Source organism: Cupressus sempervirens, chromosome 5 (assembly GCF_028749045.1).
Source record: "Cupressus sempervirens isolate cs-2001-9-10 chromosome 5, ASM2874904v1, whole genome shotgun sequence".
NCBI classification, from domain to species: Eukaryota; Viridiplantae; Streptophyta; class Pinopsida; order Cupressales; family Cupressaceae; genus Cupressus; species Cupressus sempervirens.
In genome coordinates this window covers 1,056,871,846-1,056,895,524 of record NC_143122.1, presented here as the reverse complement: position 1 = coordinate 1,056,895,524, position 23,679 = coordinate 1,056,871,846, and positions in this window count along the sequence as shown.

Genomic DNA, 23,679 nt, shown 5'->3' with positions numbered 1-23,679 from the left:
ATTTCATTCCTCAAGGGTTCATTCATGTTGAGTCATGTTTAAGATTTATATTAATTGTTTAAGCCTTATGTACAATGTCCAAATCATAAAAATATAACATCTTAATCTCATAAGAAAATGCATAAATACAACTGATATAATGAAATACATCTAATGAATAACATCTGCTGCACATGTCATAGGGTATGTAAGAATATATACAATTACATCATAATAAAAGATACATGATATCATACATACATCAACTAACTACTAGTCTATGAGATAAGAATAAGAATGATAAATGTAAAACTACATCATCGACCTTCTAACATTTGTAAATTTGAGGGGGACCCAAATGGTAAGAAGTCACTACCTCTTGATCATGTGGTTACCTAGTTATGTTTCCACTCCCATCATGTAGGGAAGATAATGAACGATCCACATACAACTAATCAAACCATAAAACATTCCTAGGCAAGGAATCCTAGTAGCCAAATCTACCTCAAGGGTAACACAAACTACTCAAAAAGAAAATATAACCAAAGTTGAAAAAATACTCATCCAATATCAACACCACATACCAATTCTACATACATATACCAAGTATATATTGAGTACGAAAATCACGAGATAAAGTCCATAAAAGATATCCACCTCAAGTCAAAAGACATAAGTCAAAAGTATAATCACCATGAATCACCGCCAATGAAAGTAAACACCAACAATAAATACATCCTATAATTGCACCACTAGAGGAAAATACAAAATCTATGGAGAAGACTTAGGATACATATTAGGGAGTGTCATCACATGGTTAAACTACTTGAGTTACCCTGGACTGGTCTATCATTAGACCCCAGACCCTCAAACATTGAGTTACCCTGGACCCCAGACCCTCAACGTGACACATACGAAACTAGAATAACTTCTGATGAAGATGAGGAAAACTAGTCATACATCTCACTAGGTATCATCCCATTCCCATCATTAGCCTATACAAGCACTCAAGGCATGAGAGAGGCACATCTCTAACTTATCTTTTTAATGTATCTCAAGGAATAAGGGTTAGGAAAGATATATTAATTACTATGTTATCACTTATTACACTACTTACGATAGGATACCCTAGTATTGACGACTTTGGGTACTAGACCCCTATTGCAAGTCACTTCCAAAGACACGCACCTAGACAACCTCCCCTAAGCACATAAACCATAATTGTGTCCCAAACCACAACACCCATAATAATAGAACTCGGTTCCTTAACATGCAACCCAATAAAAAATTTTGGTTCTCAAAACCCAAGTCATCACATTTCCTCACCAAATAAATCTCATAAACATAAGCCCTCAATTTTGAATCATAAAGTACATCCTGACATCTAGTCAAATAACCATCAAAAAATAAAGCTTAAAATACGCCTCTCGTGCATATCCTAGTTAGGCCAGCTAAATAGTTCACATAAAAGCCATCACAAAATAAAACACTAAATTAAAATTTTCAAAACCCATCAAAAAACAAATACCACAAAACCTCAAATAGACACACCAAATAATACAAGGTTCTATTGAATGATTTAGATTAGACCGTTTTTAGAAGTTTTATTTGATTATACATAGGTTATAAAAGTTTAGATGAATTTACTTTGTTAATTATCTAGTCGGTTTAGAATTAATTATTATATGTTAAATCAATAATATTTAAAATAAAGATTAAACATTTTCAAAGTTCATAAAATTGAGTTTTCGTGCATTTTCTCTATGTAAATCAGTTGATAATTTAAATTCTATAATCTCATATGGAATGGTAAAGGTCTGCAACCTATATCGATGGAAAGATAATTTAACTTCACATATTTTTCATTATTACCAGTCCTAAATAAAAGTTCATTTGAATGGTGTAAAATATGAATCTTCTTAGCAGTACTATTCAGATTTGAAGGTTACCAATTTAGAAGAAAGAGCATATCTTTTGTTTGAATTGTTGGATCTTAATGAAAATCAAGAAAGGTATTCATAATAGACTTATTTACAATCACAAATTAAATATTTTCATAACTATATATTTAAAAAAAGTTAAAAGTGATTGTTTGTGTGTCTCTAGTTGAAGAATCAAGCTCAAATAGGCCTAATTTATCATGACAATCAATATTTGATCATATATATATAAAATTTTCATATATGCTAAATAAAATCCAAATGGGTGTCTAAAAGTATCTTTACATTTTTGACAAAACATATTAAATAAAAGTTATAGCAAAATCACTTGTTTCAAACTCTCAAACTAACCACACAAGTAACTTCAAACACATTTATTCATAATTAAGAAAAAAAATACATAGAAGAAAATCTTTCCAATAGAAATTGTAAAGATATTTTAAAATCCCTACCTTCAAACATTAGGTTGATTTGTTAAGAAGAAGAAGAAAACCCAACTGTAGACTTTACTCCCAAGCTTTGAAAAAAATCTTTTGCTTCAAAATCTAACCTGAAACTTGTCTCCTAAAATCTCTGTTCTAAATCATCTTATTGTTCTCCAAAAATCTTCCTATTCAAAATAACCAGAATGACCTCTTAATAAAGAAAAATAAATAAATGAAACTAAAGTTTCTAAAATAAGTAAACTTACAAAAGAAGGTAACTCAACTAAAATAAAATAATAGTTTTTCTTTATTTTCTTATATTTTTAAAAATAAATAAAACCACTTTACTTTTTCTTAAGAAAAGAAATACAAATTTCTACTTAAAAATAAAATAAAATAAATAAAATAAATATCATTTCTTTTAAATTAAATAATGTATACCCCACTCAAAAGTCTTATTTTAATTTTATTAATTAATGTGCAATTAAATTGAATATAATTAATTTAGTCATTAATAATAATTAGAGCCCACTAATTATGTGCAACTCTAATTTTATTATCATTTTAAAAATATTTATGATAAATCAATATTTAGTCTTTAATATTTTAATTTTTCTTTTTCCTTTTTCCAACTTTCACATTTAGACTTATTAAATCAAGGTCTTTAAATAAATTATTTTTTAAAAATTTAATTAATTTAATTTCTCAACTAATTTAATATCCCAATATAATAAATTTTCCTTCTATTTAAATAATATTTAACAATTTTAATATTATGAGATTGATCACAATTAAACCTTTTACCAAATAAATACATAGTCAAATCCACATAAACAAAATCATTCCAAACCCAAACTCAAACAACACACACAAAGATAAAACTTGTGGGTTTAAAAAGGGGTAGAGAGTCAAATATGAGTCCTCCTTACAAGACAAGTGTTTAGGCTATGACTGGGATTGGACTTGATCATTATCTTCCCATTCTTACCATTGAGTTATTGTGATAGGGCACACTCATCCTGGCAATTCAAGGAAGTCAATGCATGGTACCTACATCCTGCATAAAAGACAAACATGCATATGTGCATAAATATATCTAAACTAAATATACAATGACAGGGAGTGGTACATTGTGTATATCTCGACCAGTAGGTGACTACGACTCCCTCCCTTAACCACATCAGACAAGTCAAACATAAAAGTAAAATAGACACGTGCACCATATGCATACAAGTATGGGGTAAGTACCACAATGAATCATGAGTCAACTCATCAAATGCTCATATATAACAGTACATTACTATTAATGTAAAACAATTATCATTAAAGACATATAATGTAACATCATTATAAAAGAAATCACATTTACTAACTAAGAATCATTAAAACAACATTAATATTTAAGCAATCATAATCATTATACAACACATGAAATATAATCAACTATGTAATCATAAATGATATTTTGAAGTCATGAAATAACATCATACCATATATCTTTGAATCTAACATATGCATGAGTTAGGCCTAAAAGAGTTCAACATATATAATATAAAGCAAACCATGGGTGGGCATTACATTTCTCATACACCTTAGCAAAACAGGGCGGTTGAGAGATAAAATAGGACAATTAAGGAACTGACAAGAACAATCTTAAATGAGGCAAATGTACTAGATAAATACTACAAGGAAGTTGTTCATACCACAATTTATATTCTAAATCAAGCTCTAATCACAATTATAACTTCATTTACACCTTGTGAACTCTGTTATGGTGAAATTGCTTCAATTAAACATTACAATTTTTATGGTTGTAATGTTTTATATAGAATGACAATGAAAATATGGATAATTTGAATTCTAAATCTAATGAAGAAATCTTTTTGAGATACTCATCGCATAGTAAAGCATATAAATGTTTCAATCACATGCTACATAAGATTGTTGAACTAGTAAATGCTGTTTTTGATGAAAATGTGCTTCTAGACATTTATCATGTGCAAGATGTTGAAGAGGAATCTAGTTTAGGACTTGAAAAGACTCCTAAATTTGATGTTCATGAATTTTCTTCCATTGAATAAAAAACAACATATTATTGTGAACAAGAGAATCTTTCAAGTTCTAAGATGAATACCACCTTAATGACACCCTGTTTGAGTATTGCCAAGAGACATCTTGAAACCTTGGTTATAGGGGACAAAGATACATGTATTCTAACACAAGGAAAAGCTAAACATGAAGAACATGCACAAGTAGTTGAACATTACTGTTTGGTAACTGATTTTGAACCCAAGTCTATTTCATTAGCTTTGAATGATTTTTGTTGGTTAAATGCTATAAAAGATGAAATTAATCAAATTAAAATGATTAAAACATGGGAACTTGTACCTATGCTTGATGATAGAAATGTGATAGGTGGCAAATGGGTCTTTAGAAATAAACTCGATGAATCAAGTAAGGTTGTAAGAAATAAAGCTTAGTTTGTGTGTAAAGGTTAATCACAACAAGAGGGTATTGGTTTTCGGGAAACCTTTTTACATGTAGCCAGATTAAAATCAATTAATTAATTTTTTTTGCTTATTCTAGTTACAAGAATTTTACTGTCTATCAAATGGATGTCAAAACTTCATTTTTAAATTTGTATCTTGAAGAAGAGGTGTCTATGGAAGACCTTGAGGGTTTTGACTCTTTTGAAAAACCATATTATGCCTATAGATTTTTAAAAAGCTCACTATGGCTTGAAACAAGCACCAAGAGCTTGGTACTCTAGGTTGGATGCTCACTTAACCACAAATGGATTTTTTTGTGGTAGAGTGGAAAAAATCCTATATACCAAGGCTATATATAGGTGATGATATTTTAGTGGTTGAGATTTATGTTGATGACATCATTTTTATTCAACAAATAATTCTTTAGCTAAACAATTCTCAACCATAATGGAATTTAAGTTTGAAATATCCTTACTAGGAGGATTGAACTTCTTTCTTGGTCTTCAAGTGGCACAAATGAAATATGTTTTATTTCTCTCTCAAACTAAATATGCCAAAGAAATGCTTTAAGAAGTTTCAGATGGCTGATTGCAATCTAGTCAACACTCCAATGGAAACTATATGCAAGTTGGTTAAGGTTGATGACTCACCAGTTGCCAATCAATCTAAATATAAATCTATGATTGGTAGTCTTCTTTATCTCACAACTTCAAGGTCCGATCTTATGTAGGAAGTGTGCCTAGTTTCTCATTTTTGGGCTGCCCTTAGACAATCACATTTAAATATAGTAAAAATAATATTTAAATATATTCAAGGCACTTTGGAGTATGGGTTATGGCATTCACACAATAATTATTATTTTTTGTTTGGTTTTACTGATGTAGATTGGGGTGGTTAAATGGATGATAAAAAGAGCACTAGTGATGCAACATCATTTTTAGGTGATCGACTTGTTGCTTGGCACAACAAGAAACAAGAATGTGTTGCACTCTCTACAACACAATCTGAGTATATTGCAGCTACAACTTGTTGTACATAATTAATGTGGATGTCATATCAAATTTTTGATATGGGTGTTCAGGTTCCAAAGCCTATTTCTATTTATTGTGATAATACGAGTGCAATCAGCCTTTCAGTGAATCCCGTCATGCATTCTCACACTAATAATACTACAATAAAGTTTTATTTCTTTTGTGAGAAGGTTTTAGCTAATGAATTTGAGCTTACCTATATTCCTATTCAAGCTCAAGTGGCAGACAATTTTAATAAGGCATTACCTCAGAAAATATTTGAATGTTTTCATGTACAATTGGGAGTTATCTTTCACTCATTTCTTACCCAATCTGAGCACTTTGTATGGGGGAGCTTGCATCCAAAATCTTTTACCTAGGTCACTGCTCCCAAATGAAAACTTATATGGGTAAAATTGGTTTATTTTTGGGTTCTCTCAAGTCTTTCAATGGTGAATGTGGTTAATGATGGTTACAAAAGTATGCTTTTGATGATATTGTTCTACTTTGCATGTGATTCCTCCACTTGATCATCTCAATTTTTGCTTCTATGTTGATATTTGTCAATAAGAGTTAATCATCTAATTATGTTTTGACAACATTCATCTATGCATTTAGTTTGATATTTTTTTTCTATGATTCAAATTTATTGGTACATGATTCTTTGGTATGCTTCTATAATTACTCATCTTCCACTATCATGTTGTTGTGATTTTTCCTTGAGGAAAAAAGGGGGAGATGGAACATTTAAATTATTACTAACATATACATTGTAGTTTTTAAATTTTTGGTTAGATGATTGTTTGGTACATGGGTACATGGTAGGTTTTTGTTTGGTATATGGATGCTTTGAATTTTTTGTTACAAGATTGTTTAGTACATGCAACATGACAACATATTCTTGTTGGAATTATAGATGGAGTAATTGAGAAGGGCAGGCGGGCGGGGGGGGGGGGGTGTGTTGAATCAGTTACTACAAAACAAATCCATAGATCCCTTAGATGTCTTTAAATAACTAGTTATTGTTGTCACTTGGTAAACATTCACAAAAATGCTATAACTCAGTAGATTAGCTTGTTACTGATCTTTAAGCATTCACAATTATTAACATGCATGCAAAAGTAAATAACATGAACACAAGAGATACCAGATTTAACATGGAAACCTAATATGGGAAAAACCACCAAGTAACTAGCTACCAATTTTCACTCTTCTGAAGTGAGCCCTATTAGGAGCCAACCCTATTAAAGGTTACAAAACAAACTGTTAGGTGTGACCCTATTAGAAGATTTAATCACCCTGTTAGGAGTGCCCTTGTTAGAGTTCTTTAGAAAAATTCAATTGAACGGTCACCTTGTTAGAGGATTTACAAAATGGCTGCTAAACCAACTCTGTTAAGAAATTTTGGAATCACTGCTACAATGGTTAGAAAGTAACAATGAATTGAGTTGAATAAGATGAAACTAAATTTGCTAAGTACAGATATCTATTCTGCACCATTCAATCCTCCTCAATCAAATATAACTTTGTTGCTCCTCAATGATCTCTGGTCATCCTTCAAAATTCACACTCACAATAATCAGTCCTCTTTCACATTCATATCACATCAAATCCATCACACTTAGAATTCACAACTTGACCTCTTATATATACCATTTAGATTATCAAGTCAGCACATTTACAAGTTACATTTACCAATAAACCATATAGTAGTCAGCTACAAATATTACATTAAAAAAAAAAACTTTATTTCCCAAAACAATGAAATCCTTCATTGGCCGACCCTGCTCGGTAAACATTGCTCCAAAAATAATTTACTGAGTTGACCAACTCAACTCGATTAACACTACAAATTCTGTGAAATCCTTTGGCTTCCGAGTTAACTTGGTAAGAATTGAATTTCCTTAGTTGACCATGAGATCTCGGTAAGAACTGTTCTCTACCATAATTTCTTTTGATGATCGAGTGAGCTTGGTAGACATTGAATTTCTTTTGTTAACCTTAAAAGCTCAGTAACAATTGTCTGCACAAGGTAAAGTCTAAGAACGCTCGGTAGAAGTTGTAAATCTTCTTGCAAACCTTCTGAGCTTGATAGTCTTTGATTGATAACTGATATGACATTTGTGTAATATCAAAGACAACACACAATTGAACAATTGTATCCAACAATTCTACATGATAAGTTAGAAGGCATAGTTATAGTTTTTTATGACATGCTTATGATAGGTTACAAGTTTTGTTGGCTTGTTATTTCATTGACAATCATACAATTTTCACAATTCATTTTATTTGATGTTAGACGTAATGAATTTGATATCAATGTCATTATGTGTGGTATCAGGTCTATCAGATTCATTGATTTCTCATATTTGGTATTTGGTGTGATGGAATCGACATTGTTTTAATATGTTTGGTATCAAGTATCATGGATTAGTATTGTGTTTTTTAGTTGATAAAAATGATGATATCAGTTTATCATTCTTCAAATTGGATATGTTTTTCCCATCATGGACAAAAGGATTTTTTTGTGTTTTGTCCTTAATGTAATTGATAATTTATTTTATGGAGCTATCCACCATTGGATATCACTATTATTGTTGACTTGGTCTTGCATGGTTGGTTTGGGATTACACCAACGATATTATAACAAAATAATTGGGAGTTATAATGCATGATTATTATATTGGTAAAATTACTTGGCACACATGAACCCACATGGGAAAGAATATTATGGAGGAATGATTAGAATATAGTTTAAGATGATATAAAGGATGTTGACACAAGTAAAAATGGGAAAATATCGAAATATATTTTTTGAGTATTTTCATTGTTTTAGTATCTTGCATTTTCTGAGGTCTTTGCAACATTTCAAGGCTTTGTTACCTTGGGAAGGTGCAATGCTATGCTTAAACCTTCTAGAGCTCTCATTGTAGAAACCTTGGAGATCTTTCCAACAAAGTTGACGGTTTGTGATTATGAGCTACAAGTAGAAAGTTATGACTTCTACAAGTAGACATAAATTTTATATATAATATTTCATAGTTTATTTTGCAATTATATAAAATACAGACTTCTCATTTTCATCTCCAAGGGATAGTGGTGACCCTTGGGATCCATCAAACTTTGTATACACTAAAATTTTGAATTGAATGGATTTGAGCTGGGTTATTTCTGGATTTGATTGTGTGTTTTTTTATCATAATTTTTCAAATCACACTCGATGGTCCATCATCAGGATGAGAGAGTGCAAGAATGAAAAATGAAAATTGCACTCTCATCCTGATGATGGATTATAGAGTGTGATCCAAAATGTTATGATAAAAAAACACACACAATCAAATCCAGAAATAAACTAGCTCACATCAAATGGATTGTAGAAATCTAATACTGTTAATTGAATGATTTATTTTTCGACTTGCAAAATCTATGTTGAATTTTATTGTTTCTATTAAATCAAAATACCACGGGTTTCACACTAAGTATTGTAGCCAAAATTCTTAATTTGGATCACAAAACTCAAAAAGAATGGAATAAAATCAAGAAAATGTTTTTTTGACAAATAAAAAGGAAAGTGTTGGGTCTTATTTTGGTTTGAGTTAAATCCCTAAACTAAAATATTTTCATCCTGATTGTGTTGCAAAGAAAACTTGAGAAGGACTTTCATCACTACTCTTTGTGGCTTTTTAATATGTTGAAGCCTTCTTCTTAGCAGTTCGATTGATGGAATTTTGTTAGAAACTTAGAAAGGTCTTCATAGAAAAATCAGGTTCTATTATTCCTATGTTTCATTACTATGAATAAAGATCAAAATGGTACGTTCTCCATTTCTTAGCCTGGTTAAGAAAGATTTATTTTTATTAAGAATAAAAGTTGAATGTGTATCTAGGTGGATCTTGAAGACCTCACAAATTTAACTACTAAGAATCCCCCAATATTGACATCAATGTATAGAGCACTAAAAACATTCCTAACACAACTTGAATCATGTCAAAAGGAGTCTCTTTTCTTGAGATATGCTATGTCAAAGATTTGGTCAAATAAGAATAAAAAAAGTTTGACCAAAAAAGGTGAAGATTTAACCATTTCAAAATTGGTCAAAAAGGTCTCAAATCAAAGGGATCATCAAGAGCTTTCTGATGCATTTCAAATGGACTAAATTTGAGTTTGTATGCAAAAGTTAGGAGCAGTCAAAGTTCTATCATCAAGTTGAACATCTAGACCAGTGATGACATGGTAACATTAGTGACATGGAAATTTCATCATTCCCTATTGACATGTGGTAGTTAGTAAGTGGCATGGTGACATGACATGATGAGGTGGCATCTAAATGGCAATTTGGAACATGTAGGATCTTAGCTAGTGGAGCTTTGACACGTGTCTCCTCTAGATGAATAAAAAAAATGCCATATGGCACCTACTATTGACACGTGATACAATGACATGACATGATGAGGTGGCACCCAAATGACACATCTAAGATTTGGGCTAGTGGATCTTTGACAAGTGTCTCCTCTAGATGAATAAAATAATGCCATATGGCACCTAGGTGGCGATCCATCAGCTGATTGATTTGGAAAATATTTGTTTCAAGAGAAGAAAACTAATCAATCATTACCTTTCACCTTTACTATTCCTCCACACATTGACTTTATATTTATAGAAGCCAAGACCAATTTAAATGGTTAGTTTGTCTCTTGTGAGATAAAGACAAACGAAAGTAGCCAGCGAGAATTAAACCACCAACCCACTTGACTCCTATAATGATATGTATCAGAGGTATCTTCTATTTGTAATCACCTAAAAATGGTCATCTAGACTATTAACCCCCTTCTCAGCATTTTGCCTAAACTAATTTAATCATTTATCTAGACCAAATTGCTAATAATCAATTTATTTGATTATAACCTATAGTTTGACTATTCTATCCTAAGTTCATTATTTGATTAAAAGAACATGTCCCCTTTTAATTAAATAAAACACCCCATTCTTCTAACCCACTTAAAGTGCACACATAAAGTCCTTTTTCTATTTTACAATTAAAAGAAAAGGCTTGTGAGACTTTTGTCTTATGTGACAAGTCAACTTATATTCTATTGGTTGACTTGTGTGTGCACATGGATCACTCCTCTTTTCGAATTCCACCATTGATCATCCATCATCTTCATCTTGATCTCTACTGTTTGTATGACTTTAAAAGGGAGAGAGCTTTCCCCCTCATGGATCCATCCATCTTTTGAATATTGTTATGCCGCAGGTTTTCTAATAGGTATCTTGGGAGCTTTGTGGAGAACTTCTCACTCCTTGTCTATATTCTCTCATTCCATCATATTAGCATAAGATCATATGGAATTCTTAGTATAGTTGCATGTTAGTTTAGCTTTCATTCTTGTAATAATCTCACATAGTTTAAATAACGGTATTGTAACACTCTCATTCATATTCTAGCATAGCTGCATTTTTCATTTCCATTTTAGTGTAGTATTCCATCTTGCATTGAATACTTGAGGGATTCCTTGAAGATATTTGCACTCTTGCTCTTGTCTCAAAGAACCTCCTGTTGCATGGTTTACTAGCAAGAAGCACATTTCTAAGGCTTGGCTAAGAGCCTTCATGCTTGAATACTAGCTTCTTGCACTCTGTGGATAGGGAGCTCTAAGCTGGCATCTGAACATTCCAACTCATGGAATCGTTTGGATAGAATGGTTTAGAGTGTGACACAAATCAAGTGTACATTTTTGGCACCCACTGTGGGGCTGGACTATACGTTTTGCCCTACATTTTCCTATTTTCACTTGCATTTCCCTTACTGCTCTGCGTTTTTTCTTTTTTTATAGTCGCAATGTTGGGTGACATTTTTCCAGTATCGCGTGACAATTCATAGTACTGTCATGTGACACTTTTTTTTGAAAATAGTGTTGCACTTTAAGCCTACATTCTATCGCCCTCTATCCAAAACTCTGTCGCATGGCTGAAGAAAAAGTATCACTTGAACAAAAACTGTCGCCCGGGTATAGTGTGAAGTATCGCACGACATTTGTTTAGCAAAAAGTATTGCCTGACAATTTTTTGCTCGTTCCTTGAGGGTTTTGATCAAATTTCTTCTTAGCTGGTTGACTGTTGTTTTTAAGCAGATTTCTAGGCTATTTTACAAAGGTTTAATTCACATTTTTTGTGATTATTTCTTGCTAACTTGTGGGCTAATGAGTTGTGATTACAGGTTGCCCTCTTTGTGAAAAAAAATAAAATTGAAACCTTGCATACAAAAGAATGCATGTCAAAGCTTCAAATGCGCAAGGGCTACTAACATTGTTTGCAGGGCTTCCCAAAGCATAAAAACCAAAACTTTCTTGCTTTTTTGTTTTCATGTGCGACATTGAATAATTGTTCATTTTTATAAGCACATAAAACTTGTGATTGGAGTCTTTTGGTAAGAGGAGAGTATGCTCTTCACACTTGTGGTGAATCAAAAATCTTGACTTACCATTTGGTTTCAAGAGTAAGAGGCAACTGAATCTTCCTGGCGTGTTTGGGAGAAAATGATTGGAATAGGAGAGTATGCTCTTCACCCTTGTGGTGAATCAGAAATCTTGACTTCCGAAAGTTGATTCACTCTTTGTGTAGTTAGAATCCTTTAGAGGGCCTGCTCTCAGACAACCTGAGAGGAATGACCCAAGTGGGGACAAACAGATTACTCGACTCTTCCAACCCACTATAAACTCAGGGCTATCAAGGACACAAAACTTTGGTAGACATAGTGTTTTTCTTTGCCTAGTGTGATCACTTATGGGATTTCAACCATAGGGAGATCACTAGGAAAGAATGCTTAAGGTACTCTTGTGGTCGCGAGATCGATTACTCATCACAAGGTGAGGTGTCCCTTAATTGGGAGCAAGAGGAACACTATGAATGGAAGCCCTATCTAAACACCCTAAGTTAGTAACTACCCTTTTTAGCCGCTCAACTTCTTGGTGCAAGGATTGATCCTAGTGGACTACCCGGATCACCCTAAGATTTACACTCACCATATGTATTCCCTTTGTTATGCTTATGGTATTTCCATGACAAAGCCAATATCTCTTGTGGGCAACCACTTGGTGTGAGGCGAAGGAGCATCGAGCGTGGGCCAAGTTATTGAGTAATGAACCATGTCCCTTAGGTAGATATTGCTTGATGTGTTCTCGAATGTGCTAGACCTGTGGAAATCTTTGGAACATACACATGATGATATTTATACAACTTTCTTTTAAGACCTCACATATGCTTGTATCATGCAAGGTTGCTTTGTCCCTTTCTTGATTGTTTGAAGACTACTCCATGTGTCACTGTATTGCTTGGAAAGAAATTGCTTTTGAACATCAAACTTGCTATGCTATCAACTATTGTCAAACTTTTTCAACCAAGTCAAAACATCAAATGCAAACATTTTCTTGTGTTTCTTGCTAAGGGGAGTCTCATCATTTGATTTTTATTTTTTATGTCTCTAGTTCTTGAACATGCTTAAAGTGACTATTTGGTCTTGGTGCTCTTGGTCTTTCTATCTTCATGGTCTATGTCCACTTGTTAGTTATATTTTTGCTGCAATGGTTGCCTTGATTTCTTGAGTACACTCTTGGGTTGGAGAGTTGTTCACTTGTCACCCTGCTTGCTCTATCTATTTGGCTATTTGGGCATCTTGCCTAGCTATTGACTTGAGTCATTCATGTCATAAGTTTCTTGGAAATATTGTTTGAAAAGTCACTTTAATCTCTCTCTACTATCTTGGCAAGTAAACACTCTACCTCCTATAGTTTCAACATCAAGTTATCTTCTAGGCTTTGCATCTAAAACTATGGTATCTAAACCTTGTGCTACCAAAATTCAACCAAATCTAGATGATCATGATATCCTCCATGTCACTAAAGAGTTTAAAGATCTATATGCACAATACAAAGAACTAGAAGATACAAATGATCTTTCTTACCTTCATCTCTCTAAGCGCATGACAGAAATGAAGTCTAAACTTGAGAAAAGGTTAGAGGAGAAGATTGCATCATTACATGAATCTTCCTTAAGGTCTTTACATGCATGTGAGTCACCTTCTTTGAGGTCATCCTCTTCTTCTAGGTCTACATGCTCTACTTCAAGACATCAAATGTCTTCATCTTCTAGATCTAAAGACCTCTTTAGAGAATAAGAAAGTGATACCTCCTTTGAGGCTATGCCAAAATTTCATGATGGACCTATCTTTGACCAAGATAATAATGAAGACATGGATGCATTCTATTCACTTGAGAAACAACCAAAGGACTGTAGACATACTTTTGAGAGAAATTTTACTCCCTTGGGGAATTCTTATGATGACATTTTGAGAACACTTCTTGGCACCAAGCTCATCATGTTGCCTAAGTCTAACTCCTATGGAAATCCATTCTTGGATACCTATTGTTCATATCATCAATCTAATGACCATGCTACTTCTAATTGTATAGAGCTGAAACATAAAATCCAAGATCTCATTGATGATGAGATTGTTGATCTTGGAACCTCTAGTGACTCATGTGCTGAGGATACTTCTCTTGAGCAAGATTACATTGATGAACCTATGTCTAGTAGTGGATCCATTACATCTTCCACTTCTTCCAACACTCATGCATCTCCCAACACTTCAAAGCTTTCCAACATGCCTCTATCAAAAAAGGAACCTAATGCTTTCCATATTCACTAAGTGTATCCTCAAGGGCTACCTCTAAAAGAAACTCAAGCTAACCTTCACTTGGTTGCAAAACTTTTCCATGCTACTAATCCTAAACATCCTCAACCTTCATGCAGTACTATGCCTAATCTAAACACTACTCCATTCACTCTTCATTCTCCCTTGTCCTTGGAAGTGGCTCCATGTCAAGAGGACTCTCAAAATGAAAAAGCTATAAATTTCAAGAAAGATCAAGATCAAGCACCCTTTCATCTCTTTCAATATTTTCCCCCTTAATATCCTATATCTTGTCCACCCCCCAAGTATGATGAATACCACTTCCATTATCTCCCTTGAGCTTACTGAAAATTATGAGAAAAGTTCTCTTCATATGCTATCCAAAGCTACTTGTCAAGATCAAAGCATCCCCTCATGTTATACTTTTACACATCCACTTCAAAATTGTGCTCAAGCTTCAAATGCTTCTATTAAAAATGTTGTTCCTATCAAAGGTACTTATGAGTCTATTGATGGCTTTGACCATGTTGCTCATTCTAAAGATGTTGATATCCCTTCCCACTATCCCTTTGCATCTTCTAAATCTATCCTTGGTCCTTATCCATCTAAGCTAAATCATTCAAACCTTCCATCCATATTGGGGCCTTATGTTCCTCCATCTCCTACATTCACTCATAGCTCATTCCCTAGCTCTCCTATAATACCTCAAGATCAACAAAGACACTCATCCTTGATGAATTTTCACCCATGTATACATCTAAACCAGTCATATCATCCTTATTCATCCACAAATTCCAAGTCCTTTGGAAGTGAGAATAAACATAAGAATCCATTGAAAAAGAAAGATCACTATGTCCCATCTAATCGACATGTGAATGCTAAGAAGGAGAATGCACAAAAGAGACTGCAAAGGTCCACTACTCAAAGAGCTAAACCAAGAAAATATGGGTTCCTAAATCCATCATTATACAAATGCACTCTCAAGCACCCAAAGAACAAGGAAGATCTAAAGCTATGTGGATTCCCAAGTCTCTTTTAAAAGAGTTGAATATTGAAAATATTTCAAAGTTGACATTCAAGCTTCCAAAGGCTTCCATTCCATCTTCTTCCAAAAATCTTCCTAAAATTATTCCAAAGCCTTCCACTCCACTTTTTTCCAAATCTCTTCTACCACCTCGTACATCTAAACCTCAAGCTACTTCATCCATGATTCCTCCATCATTCGAATACCCTTCAAGGTGTGTGTCAATGTTGATCTTGTACAATATTTCAACCACCCTCATGAAATCCTCTAAAGCTTACACTAACTTTCTATACATGAACTATTATCCTCCATATACTCTTCCTACTACCATTTCTCTTTCATCAGCCTATCAACATCTTTGAGCATACCTTTCTATAGTCTTGGCTTATCATGAATTATCTTTTCTATAGTAGCATTATCTACATTCAAACAGCTTCAGCTCTTTCTAAAAATTCAAAAAAAAAGAAGAAAAAATAGAAAAAATGAAAAAAATGAAAATGTGTCGTAGTGAAAACCACTTCTTGTGGCACCTTGGTAGCAAAAGTAAAGAGAAATAAATTTATCCTATGGTGAAAACTACTTCTTGTGGCACCTTAGATAAGTACCATGATGAAAACTTAGCAAACAAGCATCATGCATAGTTCTTCCATCATCCATCTATCCCCTCTTCTCTCTTTGATCTTGAAAATGTTGAGCTATCTTTGCATATTGGCTATCTTATCCACCAGATTTTCTATTGTGCTCTCCCATTCACTTATAGCCTCTATCTTGAGCTTTATTCTTATTGCTCTATCCCATTGCTATACTATCTAGTTGACCCCTTGGTCTTGATCATAATAAATGAAACATGGTTCTCATAGGTCTCTTGACATGGCTACTCTTTTGGACTACACACTTCATGCTATCTCACTTGTTGGCTTCATTGCTTATCCTACATGCTATCTTTCTCATTACTTCCATTGCTTATCAAAAATATGCTTCATATGACTATTTCACCTCTTTCAGTCCTTGAGGATCACTTTCACTTGCTTCACATTCCTTTCTTATGCATCTTTGCTTATCCATCAGCTTGTTTCTCCATCATGTCCTATACCTTGCTAGACATTAGGAGAAAATGATGTGATCTTGCTCAAGAACTAGTGATCTCTAAATTATTCTAAAAAATCTAAAAAATCGTATATGATGCTGAAAAAATCCTAAAAAAAAAAAGAAAAAAAAAAAAAAATTAAATAAAATCTGTCAAGTGGTGAAAACCTGGAAACAGGCGCTACTTGAAACCCTTGCACCTATGTCTATCAGTCTCAATCATCCACTTCGCTACACATTTCCTAGATTGGAATTGTTTCTTGTCCTCATCTTAAGGGCATAGCTACTTAGCCTATTGAGGTATTCTTGTGCATTAGGGTTTCTTTGACAACTCACAAAACAATGTTTCTCAACACTACCCCCACCCACTTTGACATCAAGTGTTTTTCAACACTTTACAGATAGTTTACCAACAGTCTCCAATGTCGCGATATTTCTCCCTATCAGAATCAAGTCTTGAAGAAATGGCCAAGTGACTTGCACACACACACTTTAACACTTAAATGACTGAGCTATGTTGATCTTTATCTACATTGTGTGTTGTCTATGGTGATTTCTTTGCCATGTGTTCCCTCCCTAATAGTCTTTTGAGGATGTCATTGACTAGAAGACTGGGGGCGTGGGACATATTTTCTTGATTTCTGCTTGTGAGTATACTTTTGTTTGTTTATAGAGTTGTAAGCATTTATGCTGGTGCTATTCAACACGTTGACTTACAAATGTATCATCCTTGACTTTTTTGCAAGACTACACTCAGGGTTTATCCTGGCGCTTATGCCTTGATACAGGTGTAATCTTGCTAAATTAAATTAGGGAATCTAATCGTGTAGTTATCTTGACTTACATGTCTTTGATGCTTAGATTGGATTTCCACATACCTATCTAATATCGATCATATTCATATCCTCATAGTTATACTAGTGATGGTTGTATGATCTCATGATGTCCCTAATAAACACTCAATGATGAAATTAAGAGTCTAAATGTTATGAGTTTCTTGCTGGTAAACCACTTTACATAGTAGCTTGCATTTTAGGTTCATGTCATTTTTTCTAGTTGCACATTCCTACATGTGGGAAGAGCTCTCTCTCTTCATCTTTTTCATGGACATATCAGCTAGATGCTTTTATCTTTCGCTTCTGCATGTCTTTTCACCTTCTTAATCTTTTGCTACATTTCTTTGCTATCCTGTCATCACAAGGGTTTAATCCAAAATCATCACATACAATCTATCCAAGTGTCACATATTTTCACAAAAAAAAAAAAAAAACATTTAAGTCTTTACCATCCATATGAGAGATCAAAATCAATACACATGAGCATATACACATACATGAGCTGAAAACAAAATACTGAAATACCACATGAAAGATGAAACATACATTTTTGAGACAAGTACACAAGAATATCGCAAAACCCAGTATCTCACATATATATCAAATGTGTCATGGTACATATACAAATGTGAGATCCAAAATCTAGATATATGTCTCAAAAATACATAAGGTACAATCAAAGCACAACTATCACTCGATCTCATGTCTAACTGCCACCCTCTGTGGTTGGTGCTGGCCCTGGTGGAGGAGCCTGTCTCCTATCTGATGCTTGCACTGCACCCTTTGATCTGCCCGCTCGCTCTGAATAATTAGGAAGACTCTATCATGGTGGTACCACACTCCTATACGTGGCATAATAATATGCAACTCGTGCACCATGATGTGCTGCCTCTCGCCTCGCAGTATCCTGCTCTTGACGCAACTCATCTGCTTGTGCCCGCTCATCCATTAGCTGCTGATCTCGTACTACAATGGTCACTCCAGTTGCCTGCAACTCTGCCTCCAAGGCACGGATCCTCACACCTTGCTCCTCTCCTCCTACTGGCTGCTCTACAGGTGCCTCTACCCTCACCGCTCGTCGTCTCCTCAGGGGCACCTACTCCTCCCCACCATCATCACCATCAAACTCTGATGACTCCTCCACCTCCTACATCACTTGCACTCACATCCTCCTTCGCCCTGCTCGGGAAATCTCCCCCTCCCTCTCCCTCCACCTCCTCCTCCTCCTCCATCGTTGCCTCCACCTCCCACTCCTATAGGTTTCACATCTGGATGTGTGAATCAAGGGAATGGGTGTCTCTACATCTCATAAAGATACCCTAGATTAGCCCCTGCATCTGCCACATCTGGGCGATAATCCCAGGGAGTCGCCACTAGCGCTGCTGTATCTTGAACTGCTGTCTAATAGTCTAGCATCGATAGCCATCCCAATCCATCATCTATGCACATCCCATCATAGGTTGTGGTCTCCATTGATACCACCTACCGCTCTGCAAACTACCACCATACGCGATTGATCACAAACCGCTCCACAATGTTTGCGCTTCGACCCACCAGTGATCTGCTATACTGCATGTAATCTAACTCCCATGAATCTGACCACCGCTGACACTCCCAACATGATCGCCATGTGAATGCCGTCAGCTCATCAAACATGTGTCAGTAGTAGGTCACATCTCCACTATGCCTCTATGGGATGAAACCTCTATAGAAACAAATATAAGGCTGGCTGCACTCATGGTCAGATCACAGCGATGTGCTCCCAAGCCCAGATCTGTCCTAACACTGCTTCACATGCCCATGACCCACCCTCATGGTATACTATCTCATGAAGCTTGTGGTACATCTCTACCAGTATAGCAAGCCCCCATGCCATCCTATGTGGTCGGGAGATCAGATCATATACCAGTCGACCCCATCCTAGTGGAAAGCCCTTCTAGCCTCGGTCTGTCACTAGGGCCTGGGCTACCAAAGAGCATAAAAAGCTAGGCAAAGGATAATCATGTCTGTACTCAGTCATCAATCTCTTCCAACTTAGGTGATGGTCCAGTATGGTCACATCCTGGAAAAGCTCCTGCACTCATGCTCGCCCCTCTGTCGAGGTCGTATCATAGTACACCTATGCCATCACCAAACTTAACATCAGTACACCTGGCATCCAACATTGAAATGGCAAAATCAACAAACTACTAATCAAACAACTTAATGGCTCACCATGGCATGGCACTCATAGAATGTGATTTACATCCTCCAAGGTAATCGATGCCTCACCGATCGGTAAGTGAAAGGTGTTATGCTCGCTATGCCACCGCTCTGCCAACACAGACAGCAAACCATGGTTTGCCCGAATATGGGGCATCCGTACAACCCATGGCAAGCCCATAGCCACTAGCGTAGTCTGCTCCTCATCGCTCAAATGCTCCACAATGCGCAAACCAACCACCCTAGGAGCTCTAATCTGTAATGCTGGGAATACCTCCTATCCAGGTAAAACAAGCAATCATTAGTAATAGTCACATGATGAAAAGAGCATTAAGGAAAACAACAAAACTAGCCGTGCGACACTTTTTACATAAAGAGTGTGACACATTTTTGAAGCAGTCTCGCGCAACACTTTTTACAAAGGAGTGTGACATTTTTATGTCGTGCAACATTTCACACCTTGTCGTGCGACATTTGGGTATGGCCGGGGTGATACATTTTTCTAAACAGTGCGATACTTTTTTTGGAAAAAAGTGTCGCGCGACAGTTTTTCTGAGCCTGTGCGATACTTTAAAAGTACCGCACAAATTTTTTCCAAAAAAACTTTAAAATGTGTGAAAAAGCTCACAAAAAGCTCGAAAAAGTGACAAAAAGGTAGTTACTTACCAGTGCCCCATATTGCTCTGGCCGGTTGTGCAACCAGCTGCGCTCGAAACGGTGTCGATGAAGAGGAATGTTCACCTGAGCCATGATGCTATGTGGACCACAAAAAATCTCTCAAATCAAAAAAAGACAAATGAATAGTGAAAATGATACTTGGACCCCTTTTATAGCCTCCAACCTCATTTTGACCTAATTTTCAAACTCCTTGGAATTGCGCAAAAATTGCAACCCTAGCGAATTTCGATGTCCTAGATCCATTTTTGGAATCAAAATTGAAATCTGAGTTCATCTTGATGGTCAAAATCACATTTTAAAATTTTACCTTCTTCTGAGCAATTAGTTGACCGTTTGAGGTCTAATCTTTGAATCATCGCTAGGGCATCTTCATTTCTTCATGAATTCATCATTTCTATGCTTCATATCTACTTCTATTCACCTTTTCACATCTAAATCCTCTTTTTACTCAATTTGACCTAATTTTTATGATTTATCTTTCGCGGTCAACTTTGGTCAAACTGGGGCATTTTATCAGTTTCTTATAGTCATTCTTGGGTTCTAATCATCTATCTGTCATCTTGGACATTTCTATATTCTAATTTTCTCATGTCTAGCTGATTTTTGCATCCCCTTACCTCATTTCAATTTCAATCTCGAGGGGGCAAAAATACTCTATTGCTGATTGTTATAGCTATCTATTTCTTAGGAGCATTTGTTTGACCTTATCACTTGCTCTCGATCTATTCACTTTGCTAGGTGTTAGAATTATTTTCAGATCCTAACATCATCTTCCTAGTGTTCAGTACTACCGCTATTAGGCTGTGCACTCAGGACTTGCTATCTATTTCTGCATTTGATTCCTCGAAATTAGACATCTATATCTACCACTGCCTACTTGACTTCAATTTTCTTTGACATAATGTGTTCCCAGATTGATCACGCATTAGTCAAAGAGGGGCAAATGTAATCACCTAAAAATGGTCATCTAGACTATTAACCCCCTTCTCAACATTTTGGCTAAATTAATTTAATCATTTATCTAGACCAAATTGCTAATAATCAATTTATTTGATTATAACCTATAGTTTGGCTATGCTATCCTAAGTTCATTATTTGATTAAAAGAACATGTCCCCTTTAAATTAAATAAAACACCCCATTCTTCTAACCCACTTAAAGTGCACATGTAAAGTCATTTTTCTATTTTACAATTAAAAGAAAAGGCTTGTGAGACTTTTGTCTTATGTGACAAGTCAACTTATATTCTATTGGTTGACTTGTGTGTGCACATGGATCACTCCTCTTTTCGAATTCCATCGTTGATCATCCATCATCTTCATCTTGATCTCTACCATCCGTATGACTTTAAAAGGGAGAGAGCTTTCCCCCTCATGGATCCATCCATATTTTGAATATTGTTATGCTACAGGTTTTCTAACAGGTATCTTGGGAGCTTTGTGGAGAACTTCTCACTCCTTGTCTATATTCTCTCATTCCATCATATTAGCATAAGATCATATGGAATTCTTAGTATAGTTGCATGTTAGTTTAGCTTTTATTCTTGTAATAATCTCACATAGTTTAAATAACGGTATTGTAACACTCTCATTCATATTCTAGCATAGCTGCATCTTGCATTTCCATTTTAGTGTAGTATTCCATCTTGCATTGCATACTTGAGGGATTCCTTGAAGATATTTGCACTCTTGCTCTTGTCTCAAAGAACCTCCTGTTGCATGGTTTACTAGCAAGAAGCACATTTCTAAGGCTTGGCTGAGAGCCTTCATGCTTGAATACTAGCTTCTTACACTCTGTGGATAGGGAGCTCTAAGCCGGCATCCGAACATTCCAACTCATGGAATCGTTTGGATAGAATGGTTTAGAGTGTGACACAAATCAAGTGTACACTATTTAAATGGTATCTTATCTTGACTACATAAAAAATTAAGCTTTATGGTTATAAACTAATCCCCCAATTTATACATGGGCCATATTTAAAATTGGAAAATGCCATAAATGTAATATACAAGATTTCTAAGGGGTATCATTATTTAAATCTTGTTTGGGCATATTGTTATGTAATTGGGGGATTTGGGATATTTTGGAAAATATTATGGTTAGAACCATATTTAGTAATAATTATAAGGACTTCTTATTTTTCTTTTGTAGGGACAATGAAACTTGGATAAGTCTTTGTAATTTTTGAAAGTAGAATTTGGTAGAATGTTATGGAGAATTAGGTGGTCTCATAAAATGAGATAAAAAATTATATTTTTCTTGAGAGTATTATTTATGACTTTGTGTCATTATTGTAATGGCTTAATGTCCATTATATTCATATGCTCTTGTTGAGAGAGTGTGAGTTACAGTTTTATTGCTTAGCATTGTAAAAAGTGATGAAGGAGCTAGACACAAACATGTTGCTAGAAAATTCTTGTCATCATAGTGTGGAATTGGAAAACAATTTGTAACTCCATGGAAGACCATGGTGATGTAAGTATTTTTGCATCATAATAATGACATCGATCTTGCAAGTTTGCAGATTCAGAGATGTAGCCAAAGTCTAGTGAACTCTGAAATAAAATCCTTTGTCTCTTATTCTTTCTGATGCATGTTTTTTGCCTACTTCATTATTTTATGCATTTCTAAGTATTATTTCCTCAATTCATAGGAAATGCCAGTTATGATATTTATATTAAATCTATATCTTGGTGAATTTAAAATTATAAGCAATTCATAATAAGGAGTTTACAGATCAATGTGAGTTTGTGAAATGAAAGTCAGTTCATGTTTTAAACCTCACTTGAGTTGGAGTTTCAATTAGTTTTAAAATAATATTTTTTTTGTGAGAAGAAAAACAGAGAGAAATATTCTTTTGATTTCTTTCTTAAACAAATGCTTATCTTTCAAATATCTTTAAGAGGGTTTAGTGATTCTTTTAGTTTCAAAAATGCCTAGATGCTTAATCATTTGTCTTGTTAAATAATAAGAGGAAATTAAGGAATCATTGACAATCTCTGATGGTTTTTTGTTTAACCCTAAACGTGTCTTCTATACAAGATGGTTGTCTTATGAAAACCTTAAATAGGATAAGTTTTATAGTTACATAAATATCTTCTTCTGAGATATGTTCCTTGATATGAAAAATCTAGTTTAAAAAAAAATCACAATTTTAAATTTATTTACCCTAGCTAAGGGTAACTAAGGTGATAGATGCATGTTTAATTAAGTTTGGTTTTAGAAGCAAAAAAATTGTATAGTAAAATGAGATTTAGTTGTAAAACAAATTGTGTAACTTCTTTCTTCTATATAGAAAGGTAGGCATGCATGCAATAAATAA